The 6000-nt window shown below is 36.5% G+C and overlaps 1 protein-coding gene across 2 annotated transcripts in view; it reads right to left on the bottom strand.

Moving 5' to 3' along the window:
• LOC135112723 (serine/threonine-protein kinase DCLK1-like) overlaps window positions 1-3829 on the bottom strand; it is a 115410-nt gene extending 111581 nt beyond the window's left edge. For both annotated transcript variants that reach the window (XR_010274547.1, XM_064027480.1), the window contains exon 1: window positions 3699-3829. The gene's annotated coding sequence lies outside the window, so the exon portion shown is untranslated. The remainder of the gene's footprint in view (window positions 1-3698) is intronic.
• Window positions 3830-6000: the final 2171 nt, after the last annotated feature.

The raw sequence follows: 6000 nt of genomic DNA, 5'->3' as shown, positions 1-6000 counted from the left end.
TCGTCTGTCTGCCAGCTACACACAATATCATGTACCAAACCCTCCAATTACTCAGACAGACACTCAAGTTTTCCTTCTATTGTTCTCAGTTTCTTCTATTGACTCAATTCAAGGCAGGCCACAAGATAAATTTTTCCTTCCTTTAACTTTTTCACAGCTATGGTCTTTGTTTGTTAATTATGAGAGCATTGTAAAAAATAAATGTTGGCATGGATAAAGAAAAAATGTGTAGAGGGTTTTTTTTTCTAGATTACAGAACAATTTAAGAATGTACATAAGTAGTACTTAAGTAAGTGTCTAAAAAGTTGTAGATAGATAGATACATAGTTATATAGATAGATAACTTTAAATGTCAACTTGCAACATAGCAATGCATACAAACTGAAATTCTTCGTGGCTTGAGCTCCATATTACAATATGGAAAACATCTGTTTAGTGGTGAAAGGATAAATGCCATAATTAGACAAAATACCAGGAACCTGCACAACCTCTACACAAAGGGCCTTACTCAAGATTTCTTTGTATTGTATTATATTAGTGTTGATTGCAAGAACAATTTTTCCTTCCTTTAAAACAAGGACCCCCAGCTCCCCACTAAAACTTTCCAGAAAGGGTTTTACTCATTCCTTTGTATAATTCAGGGAAGGTAATTAATTCAATGTTCCCAATAAGAACAGTTTTTCCTTCCCCTGTACAGAGATTACATACCACCCACCCACTCTCAACATATTCAGGGGCCTTTTGTATTATTCATGAGGTAAATTACATACATATTCAAATCCAAGCTTAATGCAAAAAACAGGTTATACTTTATTCAAAACATTACCAGCCACCCACCCAAACTCTTCACATATCCATATGCCTTGCCTTAAGGGAAATTTTCTTTATATCATTCAATAAACAATTCCATTCCATCAAGACAGCAAGAACAATTTTTCCTTTCTTTAATATATTGATTACTTGCATTCAACAAAACTCTCCATATACTGAAAGGTTTTTCTTTCTCCATCATGAAAACAATTTAATGCCATGCAAGCAATGAATTTTTTCTTTTTTTTTTTCCTTTCTTTGATACACAGATTACTTGCATTCAAACCAAGCTCTCTACATATTCAAAAGCCCTTTTTTTTCCACCATGCAAGCAATTCAGTTCCAAGCAGAGTAAGAATGATTCATCCTTTCTATAATAAACAGACTACCTGCCTTCAAACCAAACTCTTCACATATTCAAAGACCTTCATTTTTTTCTTCATAAGATAAACAATTCAATTCCAAGCAGACAGTGAGAACAATTTTTCCTTTCTTTAATACATGGATTACTTACATTCCAATCAAACTCTCCACCTTCACATATTCATAGACTTTCAGGCTTTTTCTTTTTTTCTCCATCATGCACACAATTTTATACTGATTACATGAACAACTTTTCCTCTATTTAATACTTACATAGATTATATGCCATCCAGCCACTACAATCTTCCAGCCCAACCCAATGTGTGGTCATGGCAACATAGTCATAACTAAGACCAATGGATTTGCCACCCATCACACAGACCTTCAATGCCTCAACACTGCAGACACAACCTGCCTCACTCCTGCACAGCAACTAATCTCAAGTGGATGCTGTGATAAGCCAATTGTATGCAGTGTTCAAATCAAGCCACACTAATGCACAACCTTCAATATTCATATGCATAATGTGGGTCAGTCCTGTTTGTTGCTAAGATGTGTATTCAAAGCTCTTCCTTGTAGTTCATTACCATCTATATTTTTTACAGGAATATTACTTTCCTTGCCTCTTTAGTACTGTAATGGTAGACAGAATATTTTCCAAAAAGTAATAGACTGAATGTACAAATATTGTGGTATTTTCAAGAGTTTGCTTCATCTCTCATGTGGAAAGATTATAATTATTCATATTCTATCGACATTACGACAATGCTTCCCCTACTATAATCACCAGGAAAAAATAAATAAAAAAAAAAAATATATATATATATATATATATATATATATATATATATATATATATATATATATATATATATATATATATATATATATACATATATAGTTTTAGAAGTTTTACAAAAGAAAAAAAATATGTTCTAAACAAAATACAGCAAATGAACTGACAATAATAAAAAAAATTATAGACAACAAGAGTGCACCACCATACATAAAATCCAGTCATGAAAAGCAGCCAATGCCATCCCTCCATCCTTACACACTTCAGAAATACTAAGAAATTCATCTCTAGGAGGGATAAATCTTTAGCCATGAGAAGCTTTTGGTGGGTGGTAGATCTAACCTCACACCACTTCAGACATCAGGACTATAACGAACTTCAGGTCTGAAGATCAACTAAGGGTCTTATTCTCTGGGTCATTACACCAACAATAATGTCCCACAAGCCAAACAAGGTTCTCATTAAGGGAGCCAATCAGGTGAGTAAATCAGGTAATCCAGTGAGTTAGGTTAAGTGCCTCAGGACCATTATTCATCAAAATAAGTATGCTAGATATTTGTAGGCAAGTATGTTTCATACATGGACTGCTTCTTGCAGTTTCCCTTATTTTCTTATCCATGGCTCTGTGTTGAACAAGGCATTGAGAGGCACTGATATGAGTTGCTAAACATAGCAGGTACTACTGCTTGCCACACATTTCTTTCACAAAACTAATCGCACTTAGCACTTTCCTTCAACACATATTTGGCAAAGAAACCCTTGCTAAAAGAATCTTAAAATGAATAATTAAAAAAAAAAATAGTGCAATGAAAGTGTCATTACAAAGAGATGCTTGCTTAGCACACTTCCAATACACTGTAGTCTACTGAATTCATATAAAGATAATTAAGCAAGAATTTCTCTGCAAAATATCAAAGGAATTCACCACAAAGGAATTTCAATTTAACAAAGGAAATCCTCCCTGTACAATACTGTGAGATAAAGTATGAACAATCAGCAAAATAATGATGACAAATTAATATAACCTTTTATTAACACCTAGATCAATAATTCACAGCACAAAAGTACTTGACAGTACTGAGCTGAAATATATTTCAATGATAGATTTTCTTTTTTTTACAGTATTTTACTATATATATACCTTATATATTTTTTTCCTCTTACTACTGCATAATCTCACTTTTTTCGAACTTGATTCACATAATTACTTTTCTCTTGCAGATGTATTTTTTTCCAGTACCTTATGACTGGTTTTATCTAAGCAAGGAAGAAAGATAACCTTAAATATTTTTATCATAGCCAAGATAGAAAAGAAGAAGAACTAGAACAAGAACAAAAAACAAGAACAATAACAAAAAATGTGAAAAATAAAACATAAAATCACCACAAAAAAAAAAAAAAAACGGCATAAATTATTCAAAATCAACTTGAAAAGGAAAAATTGACACACGAACACCCCAACCTGAATTCCTACTCACCATTATTACAACAAACTTCCTTCAACTCATAACAACACAAGAACCAATCAAACCACCACAGCACATCACTTAACACTCGCACCACCGTTAACACTGAGCAACATCGAGTAACACTACTGCTGCCGGAAACTCAACTGCCAAACCTCCCTTCACTCACAGCATCTTCCTCCACCACGCCGATCTCTGCCTACTCACGCCCATGTAAACCTTTAAACATGCACTGAGGGATGAGTCAGTTCTTCAGTACTCACCTCCAGCGCCGTCTCATCAGCAGGAATGGTGATAAAAAGGGCCCAGGCAGGAATTCAGAAGCACTCCACTCACTACCGTTGTCGTCTGCTGCCTCCTTGCTTGACGCTTCTCTTCTTCATCCTCTTCTTGTGGTCAGTCGCTGTCTGTCTAGCTGGTGATCTATAGATGATTTCTATCTATGTCTACCTGTCTGTTACATGTCTATCTATTATATATCAGTCTATCATGTCTATCTGTTTATTATCTGTCTGTCTTCCTTCAACTTTCTTCTGTTTAGTATTCGCAGCTTCTCAAATCGTTCTCTTTAGCTTTATTGCAATGTTTCTCCCTATCTTCTTTTTATTCCAAACTTTATTTCCCTCTTTTACTCTTTGGGTTAGTCAGATTAGAAGTAATGGATTCAAACTTGGTAAGTTGATTTTTCTTGCTTTCCTGCAGTGTTTCTTCCCTCCATCACTTATTTCAAACTTTATTTTCCTCTCTTGCTCCTTTTAGGTTTTGTTAGAATTGAAGTAATGGGTTCAAGCGTGATAATATAAGTAGAAAAAAAAAAACATAGAAAGAACGATCATATTTAAATAGTGACAGATGAGAAGGGAGTAGATTGAGATGGAGGCAATGACATATATAACAAAGGTGATATAAACTAAATACTTAGGGTTAGTTATCCAGTATATTTCTAAAAGTAAGCGGTTGTTATTGAAGAGTCAATATGTTGGTGTAAAAGATTAGGTAAATTTATGGATATGAATGATAAGTGGATATAGGCAATGTATGTTTTGTGCGTGTTTATATGTTGAGGTTATGTCCCCAGCCAGTGTTATTTTGGTTGAATGTTGTCAGCCTGTAATGGCTTGACACTCAACCTTGTATAGAAGTTCTAATAAAAGAGAGAGAGAGAGAGAGAGAGAGAGAGAGAGAGAGTAATGCCTTGATTATCTTGATCTTGATCATGATGTTACATGTGGCTTAGGATCACTCCTGAACCTGGATCAGCAACTCATGTAGAAGAAAAACAGACAAAAAACAAGCAAAAAAAAAAAGAACGAAAAATACAGTAAAATCCCTCTTATCCGGCATCAACGGGACCGCCGACATGCCGGATACTTGAATATTGCCGGATACTTGAATAGAAGTTAAATTATGTCCACAATCACCACCCTACACTCACGCATCTTACCATAACAAAGATCAGCTGATCTTAATCAGCAGCTGATCTGATCAGCTGCTTAAGTGTAAGCACAACACACTTCCCCTTTTCTACAACTTTAGGCATGATGAAGGCGTCAGGAGATAAACAGTGCACACGCGGGACTGAGTCACTGAGTAAACACAGTGCAGTGGGCCGCGGGTGGCGCGAAGCAGAGCGCTCTGGTGGCGAGGGGATAAAGTATGCCTCGCGCGGGAATTTTAATCGATTTTATAAGTACACACTGATTTTTTATTGATTTTAAGGCTCGGGGAAAATGTGCCGGATACCTGAAGCTGCCGGATACTCGAATGCCGGATGAGAGGGATTTTACTGTATTCTTTAAAGTAATTGCCCCTACATCTGGCACGCCACATTCTCTTCAGAAACCCTTTCACATCCTCAGTCATCCTTTCATCCGTCTCACAGTTCCACCAGTCTCACCATCCATTCCCTTCCTGTCTTCTCCACTCTTTCATTCCTATTATGCCCTAACTCAGTCAGAATCACTTGCATCATCTCTATCCTGTCTCTCTCATACCTCTCACACTCAAGCACCACATGCTCCACCGCCTCATCCCCTCTCCATGTCACACATCTGGCACACTTTGCTACGCGACTCGGACTATACGAGTATCGTATGTAATTCCTTGCATTTACATCCATACACTGTGCCCTAATTCGGAAGTGAAGATCACCACCCAGGCTTCCATCATACCACCTATCATACATCAGGACCTCTTTCTCCCTATACAGTTCCAGAGTGCTCTTTCGTTCCATCTCATTCTTCCATTCATTCAGTCCCACACACTTCACTTCTTTGTCTATCTCACTCTTCCATTTTCTCATATCCCATTTAGTTCCTCTTGTCATGACCGATTCACGATCATTATGATTTTTCAAAGTCATTCTCATCCCCCCACACACAACTTGCAATCCACTCCTGTCTGTCATTCCCATGCACCTTTTCCTCCATTTGCTTCCACTTTCATTCCACAAATGCACCTTTCTTGTTATTCTTGCATCATCCATTTTTTCAAACCTAATCTTGTACCTAAGTGTCGCTTTTCCAAGTCTTTCCTTATACGTGCTCCATCACATACCATATCTCT

Source organism: Scylla paramamosain, chromosome 24, assembly GCF_035594125.1.
Source record: "Scylla paramamosain isolate STU-SP2022 chromosome 24, ASM3559412v1, whole genome shotgun sequence".
Lineage (NCBI taxonomy): Eukaryota > Metazoa > Arthropoda > Malacostraca > Decapoda > Portunidae > Scylla > Scylla paramamosain.
This window is presented reverse-complemented; position numbering and strand designations above follow the sequence as displayed.